The sequence below is a fragment of the Meles meles genome, chromosome 11 (assembly GCF_922984935.1).
Source record: "Meles meles chromosome 11, mMelMel3.1 paternal haplotype, whole genome shotgun sequence".
Classification (NCBI taxonomy): Eukaryota; Metazoa; Chordata; class Mammalia; order Carnivora; family Mustelidae; genus Meles; species Meles meles.
Genome location: NC_060076.1, coordinates 93253390 through 93267504, shown reverse-complemented (window position 1 = coordinate 93267504; position 14115 = coordinate 93253390). Strand labels below are relative to the sequence as shown.

The following is a 14115-nucleotide window of genomic DNA, read 5'->3' as shown; positions in this document are numbered from 1 at the left end:
ACTTATCACGTTCTGCTTTGTCTTTTTTGAACTGACAGTAAATCTCTGTGATGCAATTTAGGTCTTATAGCTTTCCTACATATATAAGGAAAAAAATCCAAATAAATTAATCAAATAATGTGAAAAAGGGCATTTAATGATAAGAGCAGAAACTACTTATAAAGTTAAATAACCTACTGTCAAACAAAAACAAAAACAAAACTTTAGTAAATAAATCTTTTCTTGGAACTGTAGCCTTTCCAGGACTCCCTTATCCTCCATTTATGCAAAGTATTGCTTACATGCAAACCCAGTCAAAAAGATATGTTATCTTTAAGCCCACAGAGGTTCAAATTAAAAGAATTTCCCACAAAAGCACTTTGTTTTTGAAAAGAAATGCACCCCAAAAGATATTCCCTCACCATTTTTAATCCTAAGGTCTGATTACTAATTCTAGCAGTTTCTGATAAAAGAGGCAAAAATATTAAAGCAAAGCACAAAAACAGACTCTCACTCTTTAAGTCTGTTGGATCTTCTTAGCTCAAAAATCACAGAAACTAGTCAAGAAAAAAGTTATGAACGGAAAACATATAACACGGAGAACTTTCCTTCTGTTCCTTATCTACAATACCATTCTAGAAGACAAATGGTTGTCATCTCCCAAATCCTTCATCCTAACCCAATAAGCCTAGGAAATTCTTGGAGAATGGTTTGAGAAAAGCAAAAAACCTATCACTAAAGCAGTTGGGAATGATATCTAAATATAATTTCTCACTATTCATTTTCATATAGATTCTAGTTTTGCTTCTACAATTTAAAACAAAAATGTATGGTTGGGACAAAATGTATGGTATATGAACTACATCTGAATAAAACTGTTTTTCTAAAAGTATGCTTTTTTCACGATTTTATTTATTCATTTGACAAAGAAAGAGATAGTGAGAACAGGAACACAACCAGGGGGAGAGGCAGAAGAAGGAGGCTCCTCACTGAGCAGGGAGCCCCATATGGGGCTTGATCCCAGAACCCTGGGCTCATAACCAGAGCTGAAGGCTCAACCTACTAAGCCACCCAAGAGCCCCAAAAGTATGTCTATTCTTAGAAGAAACATAGAGAATGTGAAACAATTCCCTCAGATACCTGTTAGCATCAAAACAAACTTTTGTTGTCTTTACCTCTTCTCATTCCTACTTCAGATTTGTTGGTTTCTACCAGATATATGGCTGCCAGACATACTTTTAACGTTCACATTTGGCCAATTACATCTAACGCAATACGTCCCCCAAAATGTAATCAAACATCCAAGTATAGGGACAGCCAAGAAAAGTTACATAACATGAATTGCACAAGGGCAGAGAAAGTCCAATTTGAGCTTCTCATCAATGGTAATGGGAACATCATGTCTTCAACAGAAATCATCAGTTAGAACTTGGATCTACTTTTCAGCAACTATTGTGAAAAAAAGGTCTCAAGATTTTTTTTATCAAATAAATTTCCCACTGTAATGACAAAGAAACACTGACTGAGAACTACAATAGTAGAATGCTACAGAATTAAAGTGCCTCTTTTTCTGTATCCCTACATTCCTCAAAGGCTAAACTAACACTTGAGGAATGACAGCTAAAAAGGTAACAGCAAGAAGTATCAATTATTTTTTAGCCTCACCTACTTTTATTTGTCACTTTAAGAAATTGGCTTTACTATACACTTCCATCTCAAATAAAAGGACCCTTTCCTAAAAACCCATATTCTGGTTTATTATTTCCTTTAGTTTTTGCTTCTATCACCTCTTTCATTGATAGAATTGTTCCTTGATATACTATTAAAAATGTCTTAATCAGCCTCAGGCTAATCTTAAAACAACTCTGGTATGTATTTCATAAAATATTTTTGTATTGATTGCTAACTGCTAATATTTGGAATATATTCTAATTAATTTCTTGGAATCTAGTTTTCTTTAAGTGTATACTGGCTTCCATTATTCCCTACTATCACTTATAAAAAATTAAGAGTAGGGAAAAAAATCACTTAAAACCCATGTTCACAGAATGGAGTTTATTTTGGAGAATATGCCACATAATCCCTAACTGTCAAAGAAATTTCCTGGTGATAGAGTAAAATATAAAGTGCTGCTTTATGATCCTTGACAAAACAAGATAAAATGTCATTACACTGTGCTCACTTATATATTTCCCCTCTCTTTACAAAGATATTTTAGGAATAATTCAACCAAAACCTAGATAAAACAGATATGTACCATGTTTGTTAGCTTATGAGAAATTCTGGAATTTTTAAACTTGTTCATGCCAAATTTTCTAGTCTAAATCTATTCTAATACTTTTCTGTTTACACAGTATATCATCTGACTTCATTCAACTTGCATCATGTTCATTTACATGTTCAACATTTTCCAAAAGAAAGATGTAACTTCTTGCCTCAAAAGCTCTTCATCTGGGGGCGCCTGGGTGGCTCAGTGGGTTAAGCCTCTGCCTTCAGCTCAGGTCGTGATCTCAGGGTCCTGGGATCGAGCCCCACATCGGGCTCTCTGCTCAGCAGGGAGCCTGCTTCCCCCTCTCTCTCTGCCTGCCTCCCTGCCTACTTGTGATCTCTCTCTCTCTGTCAAATAAATAAATCTTTAAAAAAAAAAAAAAAAAGCTCTTCATCTGGAGTTTAAAGGAAATAATGTGGACAGATATAAATCAATACATACAGTGTTACAGTAACTGTAATAGAATACACATGGTCAAAGGACAGGGCTGTGTACTACCTAGATTTACTGCAAATATTTACCTTTATTACTAACTGCACATTGGGGAAACTGAGGAATCTAACCTGAATTTGAGATTTCCAACTGAGCAACTAGGTATAAAGAAAGCAATGCTAAGCACCAAGACACAGAAAAGTAAGTTTGAAAGGAAAGTAGATTTTAGATATTTGGACTATGAAGCACCTATAAGACAATTATAAGGAAGATTCATAGTAATCAGCTTGCTATATGAGGAATTAAGAATGATTTCCTGGTTTAGGGTTTGAGAGGCTAGGTGTCCAGTATCACAATTCACAGAGCAGGATGGAAGAATAGCTTTGGAGGAATGATGAATTCAGTTTGGTACATAATGAACCTGAGCTACCTATGATACATCCAGATTGGGATATCATACAGGCAGCTAGATTCCTAAAAGCTAAGGGAAACATTACACATTTTTAAAGTCATTAAGCATAAAGATACACATAAGGTATACAAGATGAGAAGAGGGTTAGAAACCAAGTTGTTGCAATCCAAACATATTTAAGAACTATCTAAAACTGTCAGAAATGGGGGAACATAAAGAGGAATGTAGCAGATTCTTGAAAAGAAATGGTCAAGGAGCAGGGGGAAAGTTGAAGTGTTCACTTTGTAAAAATTCACTGTGCTATAAATATACTTCTGAGTAATGTGCTTTTCTGTGTCTATCTTAATAAAACTAAAGTTCCTTAAAAAAAAAAGAAAGAAAAAAGAGTGTCATGAGAAGATTCGTTAAATACTATGAAGAGGTTAAATGAGACAGAAACAGAAGGGAAAAATTCACTGAATTTAGCAATTAAGAAGTTAGCAAAAAACTAAGGAAAGGTACTTAAGGGTAAAGATAGTTTTCCTTTCATTTTGTGTCACTATCTTTATTTTCTAACCTCATGCATGGTTTTCAACTTAGAATTCTTAGCCAGCAGAATGAAGTGATTTCAAATATTTAAATATTCCAAGTTTACCTCAAAAGCAGCATTTCAGAAGTCACTTTCTTAAGATACAACATACCAACCAAACCAAAGGAGTAAATCAAAAAGATGACATCAGGTCCAGAAGATAGATTCAACCCTGGACAGTGAAGTGAAGTCACATGCTGAGAGACAGGTGAGCAGCAGACCTAAAGCACTCAGCCCAGCAAGGGGACATTAGAAGGAAGACTTCAGGAAAAAGTGGGTACTAGGCTGCTTGCCATGAAGGAGTTAAAAACAAATACAAAACACAATATAACACAACACACAGAGGATAAAGGAAAACTAAAAGAAAGGGGAATAAAGGCAACTCCAGTGGAAGAAAACTTGACAAGACAGGTGATGAAACTATAGCATGCATCTTGGCTCTGTAACAATCCTCAATATAAGCACTGCCATTGCTTTGCAACTTTAGAACCATCTACAAAGCACTCAAGTGTTAATTATGGTTACCAGGCACAATGTAAATGTTCATCTTGATATAAAAATGGAAGTGCCAGAGGCTGAGAGGTGAAGGCAAGGTGGTGGCTAAAGAGAAGCTGGGAAGAAGCACATTAATCCTAGAAAGTGAGAAATCAACACTGCCTATGATTTCTGGAACAAGAAATCAAGTTCTAAATATACAACTTCACCTTATGTGAAATGCATAATTTGAGGAAAGGGGGAGGGGAACAGTGCTTAGGCAACATTAAGATTGAACTATAAGAACTTACCAGTTAAAAAGGACTCCTGGAGAAAAGGACTGAAGTGGGAAGAATAAAACTTCTCACTGTAACAGTTCTTGCATTATAAACCCCTGTGTGATCTGTGATCTGATTTGTAGACCAATGGCTAAGAAATATCCGGGGCGGGGGCGCCTGGGTGGCTCAGTGGGTTAAAGCCTCTGCCTTTGGCTCAGGTCATGATCCCAGTGTCCTGGGATCAAGCCCCGCATTGGGCTCTCTGCTTGGCAGGGAGCCTGCTTCCTCCTCTCTCTCTCTCTGCCTGCCTCTCTCCCTACTTGTGATCTCTCTCTGTCAAATAAATAAAATAAAATCTTTAAAAAAAAAATTAAAAAAAAGAAATATCTGGGGCTGGGAGGGCAGGAGTAGAATTTAAAAAGAGAGTAATAAGGAAAAGAAAATCAAGGCCCCGAGGCCATTCTTAAGGGTGAAGAGCAGAAAAGAGACAGGATAGCTGCTGATAGTGAAAGGAGGAGAACAAAACAAAACAAAACAAAAGGGTGCCTGGGCAGAAGATATGAACAGACACTTCTCCAGCGAAGACATACAAATGGCTATCAGACACATGAAAAAATGTTCATCATCACTAGCCATCAGGGAGATTCAAATTAAAACAACATTGAGATACCACCTCACACCAGTTAGAATGGCCAAAATTAACAAGACAGGAAACAACGTGTGTTGGAGAGGATGTGGAGAAAGGGGAACCCTCTTACACTGTTGGTGGGAATGCAAGTTGGTGCAGCCAGTTTGGAAAACAGTGTGGAGATTCCTTATGAAATAAAAAACAGAGCTTCCCTATGACCCTGCAATTGCACTGCTGGGTATTTACCCCAAAGATACAGATGTAGTGAAAAGAAGAGCCATCTGTACCCCAATGTTTATTGCAGCAATGGCTATGGTCGCCAAACTGTGGAAAGAACCAAGATGCCCTTCAACGGATGAATGGATAAGGAAGATGTGGTCCATATACACGATGGAGTATTATGCCTCCATCAGAAAGGATGAATACCCAACTTTTGTAGCAACATGGACGGGACTGGAAGAGATTATGCTGAGCGAAATAAGTCAAGCAGAGAGAGTCAAGTATCATATGGTCTCACTTATTTGTGGAGCATAACAAAGAACATGGAGGACATGGGGAGATGGAGAGGAGAGGGAGTTGAGGGAAACTGGAAGGGGAGATGAACCATGAGAGACTATGGACTCTGAAAAACAACCAGAGGGTTTTGAAGGGGCGGAGGGGTGGGAGGTTGAGGAACAAGGTGGTGGGTAATAGGGAGGGCACGTACTGCATGGAGCACTGGGTGTGATGCCAAAACAATGATCACTGTTATGCTGTAAATAAACAAATAAAAAATTAAATTAAATTAAAAAAAAAAAAAGGGCGCCTGGGTGGCTCAGTGGGTTAAGCCTCTGCCTTCGGCTCAGGTCATGATCCCAGGGTCCTGGGATCGAGCCCTGCATCGGGCTCTCTGCTCAGCGGGGAGCCTGCTTCCTCCTCTCTCTCTCTGCCTGCCTCTCTGCCTACTTGTGATCTCTGTGTGTCAAATAAGTAAATAAAATCTTTAAAAAAACAAAACAAAACAAAAAAAGCTAAGAGAATTCTTAAGCTACCAGAGCGAATATGAAAGAAACAACGAAAAACAAAGGGGGAAGGTGTTAGCCCTAGGTCGACAGGGACAGGATCAAGAGCACAGGAATACAATATAAAAGACTGAACAAACAAACAAACAAATGAACAAACAAAACAGAAGAACATGATCAGAGATTGGTACAATTAACCGTTCATTTCAGAGATTGCCAAACTTGAGATCAATAACAAGGTTTCATTAGAATGAGGTTGTGAGAAAGGAGTTAACAGTGTCAAGTTTGGATGACACTGCAGAGTCAGATATATTAAGAAACTTTAAAGTGTCTTTAGGTGAGTTCTTCACCGGAATAATGATATAACCTATGATAATGGAGGAAAAAAGCATTTAGAGGAAAACCAGGTTAGATGCCAAAAATTCTCAACTAATAACATAGAAGTAAGCAAGGAAAGCACAGCAGAAGGCTACAGGAGGGATGCCTGATGGTGTATTCTGTATCATATAATCTCAAAGGACAAGATTTTTGGTTTCTGTATTAGGGTGAAAAATATTACCCTATGGAAGCAGCAATATAAATACTTCCTCTAGATCCTAGGGTACATATGATGTGATACCTTTAGGAGAGGCAACATCAATGAAGGTAGAGAACAAGAGACTAATGCTATAGAAAACTGAATTTATAAGGGAAAGGGGAATTTGGAAGTATCCTATAAGAAGGACTGGAAGGCAATCAGCTGAAAAAGTAGAAACAGTAGGACAAGAATATGTAAGAAAATATTTTCTGGCAGTATATGACAATTTTGGATACAATGAAGTCTGTAAAATACCAATTTACAGGAAATGCAGAGAACAGAGGAACACCCTAAAAATGTGATCAGAAAAATCTAGACTGTGGAAAATTATAACCAACATGGTTAAGAAAGAAAAAAGAAAAAAGACAAGGGATACAGGAAACACAGACTGTAAAGTCACATGTATGGACCTCATTTGGACCCTGTTTTTAAAAAAAAACCTAAAACCATTTTATTATTTTTTAAAGAATTTATTTATTTGACAGAGAGAGAGAAAGATCACAAGAAGGCAGAGAGGCAGGCAGAGAGAGAAAGGAGGAAGCAGGCTCCCTGCTGAGCAGAGAGCCCAATGCGAGATTCGATCCCAGGACCCTGAGATCATGACCCAAGCCAAAGGCAGAGGTTCAACCCACTGAGCCACCCAGCCACCCCCTAAAACCATTTTAAAAAGCCATTTATGATATATCAAGCATTCAGAAAGTTGATTGCTTGCTGAATATTTAAAGATATTAAAGAATTATGTTTTTAATTTTAAAAAGTGTTCCTATATCTTAGAGATGCATACTGAAATATTAATGGAAGAAATAATATGATGTCTACAACATGCTTCAAAACAACATAGTAACAGGGAAAGCAGGAGGCACAGAGTAAGATGCTACAGGCAATAAGGACTACTGCAGTTGAGTGACTGATATGTAAGAGTTCATTGTACTGTTCTGTTTACTTTTGTATGTTCAAAATTCTCCCAAAGAAAAAAGCTATTTTAAGAATAAATGAAACAAGATGGGATCGGGAGAGAGACAAATCATAAGAGACTCTTAATCTCACAAAACAAACTGAGGGTGGCGGGGGGGGGGGTGGGGAGAGGGTAGTGGGGTTGTGGACATTGGGGAGGGTATGTGCTATGGTGAGTGCTGTGAAGTGTGTAAACCTGGCGATTCACAGACCTGTACCCCTGGGGCTAATAATACATTATAAGGTTATAAAAATTTTTTTAAATTATTAAAAAAAAGAAAAAAGCTTTTTTAAAGGATGTTTGCTATATTTCATCTATCATTTCTTAACGAGTGCTTTCAGGTTACTCAATCAGAAAATTTCAGGAAACGAAATCCCAGATTTTATTTTGTATTTTACAATTCATCTTGATACATTTAAAAGCAAAGGTTGTTTATAACATTTACTACACAAATTTCTGTTTAAAGATTCTGATCTCTCAGTACAGTAAAAGTGGTATTAGGTACTGACGGGTTTTTAAAAATGGAAAACTTAAAAAGCAACACATAAAACTGAAACTTTAGATGAGACTAAGAAGACGGGGCATTTGATATCTCCTTGCTTATTTAGTAGGAGAAGTATACTAAGTAACTTTGAGCTTTTTTTTATAAAAGTGAATATTTAAGTATATATGTCAAAATTTTTTAACTTAACAATTGAAAGAAAAGATTTATAATCTATAAAATGGCAGGGAAAAAATTAAAAGGAAAAGCTGGTAAAAAGTTTTTAAGTCCAAATGTCAACAAATATAATAAATGTTAAATAATAAGCCAATGAAACCCACCTTCTAGAAGACAAAGAACATCAGACTGGATTTTCTTTTTTAAGATTTTATTTATTTATTTGAGAGAGAAAGAGAGAGAGACAGAGAGAGGGAGAGAGAGAGAATGTGTGTGTGTGTGTGTGTGTGTGTGTGTGTGTACAAGCCGGAAGAGGGGCAGAGGGACAAGCAGACTCCCCACCAAAGGAGTAGCCCGAGGAGGCAGGACTTGAGCCCAGGATCCTGACATCAGGACCTTAGCCAGAGTCAGATGTTTAACCAACTGAGCCACCCTGGCACCCCAGACCAGATTTCCTTTTTGAAATCAAGGTATACAGTGTTTGGAAGAGACACATAACAAAACCACACAGAAAAGTTAACCAACAAAGGACATTTTTATCAAGCTGACAGGTGCCAAATGGTACTAATCCTTGTGATTTTACGCCAAACTAAAAGAAGGTAACTACAAAATACAAATCAATAAGTAAAAGAAACCCCAATGAAAAAATGAGTGAAAGATATGAATAGATCAACAAAGAAGATGGTAGGTCTCACTTGTAGTTAAGTAAACGCAAATCAAGACACCAAATCATATTCATCAGGTTGCCAAAATTAAGGAGTCTGAAGATACCAAGTGTGGATGAGAAGATGTAGAACCCTTCAAACAACTGGTTTTAGAGAGCAATTAAGCACATTTAACTGATCTGAAGATATAACTATCCTAGAAACCAGAAATTCCATTTCCAGTTATAACCCTAGAGAAATGAATGTACTACTGCATGATGTTCACAGTAGCATTATTTGTAATGATAAAAAAACAGAAATAGTGCTTTACTTCAAAAGCACATACACTAAAATTAGAACATACAGAGACAATTAGTATGGCCCCTGTGCAAGGATGACATGCAAATTCATGAAGTGCTCTGTATTTCTGGGGAAAAGGAGAGAGAGAGAGACAAAGCAAGAAACAGACTGTTAACTACAGAAGAACAAACTGATGGTTACCAGAAGGGAGGAGGATGAAATAGGCGATGGGGATTAAGGAGTGCTCTTGTGATGAGCACTGAGAAATGTGTGGAATTGCTAAATCACTATATCATAAACCCAAAACTAATATAACACTGTATGTTAACTATACTGAAATTAAAATGAAAACTTAATAAAATAATAAAATACCTAAATGTTCATCAGTAGAAAAAATGGTATATAAATTATATAAAATGTTATATAAATTATATAAGATTCTATATATATGGCCATATATATGGCCACTACTTTATATATTATTCATTATTATATCATAATTCATAATTATAATTGTGATTCATAATTCATAATTCATCAATTTTATGAATGAACTAGACTTTATCTCAAAACATGGATAAATGGGGGCACCTGGGTGGCTCCGTGGGTTAAAGCCTCTGCTTTTGGCTCAGGTCATGATCTCAGGGTCCTGGCATCGAGCCCCGCATCGAGCTGCGCATCAGGCTCTCTGCTCGGCAGTGAGCCTGCTTTCCCCTCTCCCCCTCTCTGCCTGCTTGTGATCTATGTCTGTCAAATAAATAAATAAAATCTTAAAAAAAAATGGATAAATGTCTTAAAGATAAGTGAAGTTTAAAAAGCAAGTTGTAGCAAGAGATTGATATTTTTGCATGATACAATTTATTTAAGGTTTAAATCCATGATTTACTACTACATATTATTCACTGATACATATATGCAGAAGTTTGAAATATGCATGCAAATGATACTAACTTTAGGCAAGTGGTTATCTCTAGTGAGGTAAATGGGGGAGACACAGGAGTAGGAATATGTAGATGAGCTTCAACTGTGTCTACAATATTTATTTCTTAAAAAAGATAAGATCTAAAGCAAAAAGTAAGGGTGCCTGGGTGGCTCAGTGAGTTAAACCCTCTGCCTTCAGCTCAGTTCATGATCCCAGGATCCTGGGATTGAGCCCCACATCGCACTGAGCTCTCTGCTCGGCAGGGAGTCTGCTTCCCTTTCTCTCTCTCTGCCTGCCTTTCTGCCTACTTGTGATCTCTATCTGTCAAATAAGTAAAATTAAAAAAAAAAAATCTTTAAAGCAAAAATTAGCCAAATACTATTAAAACTGGATGGCAGATAATAATTTATTTTATTTATAATCTTAATTTCCCATACATTAAGAATATTTCAAAAATATTTTTTTCAAATACTAAAATGAAAAGAAAAAAAAGGAAGAATATAGCCTTTGGGTCAGGATCCAAGGTTGAAATGGAACTTGGTTTGAATCCTGTCCCTTGTGATGTTTCTCTGAAATCAGTTTAATCTCTCTGAGCTCAGTTTTTATTTCTTAAAAAATGATAATAACAATGGCCACAACTTCACAGGATTTTTGTAAGGATTAAATTCAATAAACTGAAATAACCCCACCTGGAGATAGGCACATCTTCCTTTCTCCTCACACTGTATTAGACAATACTAGAGCTTTTCTTCTTTTCCCTTTTCTTTTTTTTTTCAATTTCCTTTTTTTTCCCTCCCAATCATATAGGCAGTGAGGGTGAAAAAAGTATGGCAATTCACATATGTTGAAAAATAAAACTGCTGAAAAATTAAACTTCTCATTAAAGTTTGGTCACACTACCACCAAAATCATGCCATCTTAGTTTAAATATTCCTAGAAACAAAACCTGATAAAGGATTCAAAAGAAAGTAGGTTAATTTTTAAGTTCAGGTAACAATGACAGAGAAACAGAGAAATGGTATAGAAAAGGGAAGGCAGCCAATGAAACTACACTCTTAAACCAGCTACCACAGTGGGCTTAATCCCTCAGAAAAGCTCTAAAAACAGTGTAAAATGTGTCTCAGAACCATCCCACCCAAGGGAGCAACTGGAGTATTTATCCAATACCAAACCCTGAGAGTCAGTGGCTGAGGACTGCACCCAGAGTGTTAATTTCACAGCCCTTCAGGCCTGCCACATGCCCCACAAGCATGGCTTCCTACATTTCCAAGAAGAGTTAGCACGTTAGGGATGCAAATACTAAAGGAAGTTTCCCAAAGCACAATGAAGCTCCCAGGGGCTACAGGTGGATCACTTACAGCATCAACTACAGCCATGCTATACAATTATGCTATCATTAAAGAGAACAAAAGAGAAAAGGAGATGTAGTCTATGCTCTATTGACTACTTGATCCAGAACTTGTTCTTCCTCAATTTCTGCTTGAAAACTGAGTCACGCTAATTTTAATAATATTAATTACATAAACTGACTGAATTTTCTATGTTCTTTAAAGGTGAACATTCTTCTTTTGTCAAAAACGAATGTCCTCCCAATACGGCATAAGAAAAATGGAGTCTAGAAATAAAGTTATCTAGAATAGAGGAAAATTAATTGAGGAAATTTTTTTTAAAAAAGAGAAAACTTTTGGGGTGCCTGGGTGGCTCAGTGGGTTAAAGTCTCTGCCTTCGGCTCAGGTCGTGATCTCAGGGTCCTCTGAGGTCCACATCGGGCCCTCTGCTCAGCAGGGAGCCTGCTTCCTCCTCTCTCTTTGCCTGCCTCTCTGCCTACTTGTGATCTCTGTCAAATAAATAAATAAAATCTTTTAAAAAAGAGAGAGAGATAACTTTTTAGGTGTTTTTATCTCATATTCACACCATCTAATCCATTATGCTGTACATTTTGTTTGAATATAAATATTAGAGAAAAAATGCCATAAAGTCAGAAATGGCAGAGACTATTATATTAAGTACATATACTATGAAACCATCAGCTAAATTTTGTGAAGGCAGGGGTTTTGAATGCTTTAAAATCAAAGTACTTTAGTTGTGGGAAGGGACGTATCACATATTTTAATTATCCAAAACCTAGAAATGCTTGCTAAAGAGAAAGGTCCTCTGTGAATTTGATACAGTAAACCAAAAGATGATACAAAAAAGCAGTTGGTTATTTGCTGATCTTGCTTTACTTGTGCATGCACAGACTCTATCTAAAATATGCTTTAAAAGCTGTATAAAAGCTCTAATAGTAAAAAAGGACTAATGAAGGAATGTCTGGGATAACACAAGAATCTCACTGATTAGATAGGGACATGGGTATCACCTAAAAACGAGATTAAATGCAAAAGAGGAATTTTTTTTAATGCAGATCCTGTGAAATTCTATGTGAATTTGATAGGCATTAAAAGTTCTTACCATTAGGGATGGGATTTTTTTTTTTTTTTTGCATAGTTTGTAATTCAAACTATCCACTAGAAATATTATACCAGGAAAGAAGGAAAGAAGTTAGTTCTTATCTTTAATTGGCTTCTCCTTATTATTGGTGAGGATAAGTAGGTATATTTGTTGTCCATGTATATTTCTTTATGAATTGTCTGTGGCTTTTTCCTATTTTTTCTTTGTTGTCTTTGTCATATACGTATTTGTCGAAAAATAACATAGAAATTTACCCCATCATATCTTAAAACTTACTATTAAAAAAAACTATAACCAAAATACTACTAACATACACACAGATCAGTGGACCAAAACAGCATCTAGAAATAAATCCACATATATATGGGAACTCAAGGTAATAACGATGACATTTCAATACAGTAAAAAAAGATATTTGTTTACAAAAGGCACCACTGTAACTGACAGTACAACCAGAGAAAAAATGCTAAACTTATACTTTATATAAAAAATAAATAATCTATGAATAAATATTTAACAAAATAAAATATTTCCAAAATAAAGTATAAAATACTGGAAGAATCTTTGGGAGACTTTTAACTGGAACCAAAAACTTTGTTACACAAAATGAGAAACCCAAAACTCATATAACAAAAGTCACACAAATTGACTGTATGAGTCCATATTTACTTTGGCTAATAAAGTATTTTTTAGGGACACATGGGTGGCTCAGTTGGTTTAGTGTCTGCCTTTGGCTCAGGTCATGATCTCAGGGCATGGAGATCAAGTCCCACATGGGGCTCCCTGCTCAGTGGGGAGCCTGCTTCTCCCTCTCCCTCTGCTTGCTGCTCCCCCTGCTTGTGCACATGTACTCTCTGTGACAAATAAATAAATAAAATCTTTTAAATAAATAAGTAAATACAGTGTTTTGTTTTGTTTTTTAAAGATTTTATTTATTTGACAGAGATCACAAGCAAGCAGAGAGGCAGGCAGAGAGAGAGGAAGGGAAGCAGGCACCCCGCTGAGCAGAGAGCCCCATGTGGGGCTCGATCCCAGGACCCCGGGATCACGACCTGAGCCTAAGGCAGAGGCTTTAATCCACTGAGCCACCCAGGCCCCCCCAGTGTTTTTTTTATAACCACGTGAATTTCAATACTTTAGGCAGACATGGATCTCCCTTTTTCCCTACTATCTTATGTAACCAGACTTTTTATATACGTTAATGACAGTGAAGTCATTCAAGTTTTATAAATGCACAATAAAGAAAAAGGTCTATTACAGTAAATTTTCAATCTCTCCAGAGGAAAGGAACCTTAAATAAACCAAAAGATACAAACTCAGAGAAAATATTTGAAATTCCATTTATCAAAAAAGGAGTAGGTATCTCCAATAACTAAGAGCCCCACAAACTGATAAAAGGCACAGAATTCTTTTGTGTGCCTAGAAAAATGACAATGTATTACAACCTTCTACCAAATATGTATTTTTGAGCACATATGGAATATTTATAAAAACTGACCTTAAGGAACACATGCTTAAAAATTAAAAAAAGAAAACAACTAAAAGTAAACATAACAAAATCTAAACA

General features: G+C 36.4%; 1 protein-coding gene and 1 non-coding gene across 3 annotated transcripts in view; one reads left to right on the top strand and one right to left on the bottom strand.

The window, feature by feature from the left end:
* The window catches only part of JAK2 (Janus kinase 2), a 131249-nt gene that overhangs the window by 103388 nt on the left and 13746 nt on the right, over window positions 1-14115 (bottom strand). The gene's annotated exons all lie outside the window — the stretch shown is intronic.
* LOC123953656 lies at window positions 9198-9304 on the top strand. Its single transcript, XR_006820919.1, has one exon. It is a non-coding gene; the product is annotated as a U6 spliceosomal RNA (small nuclear RNA).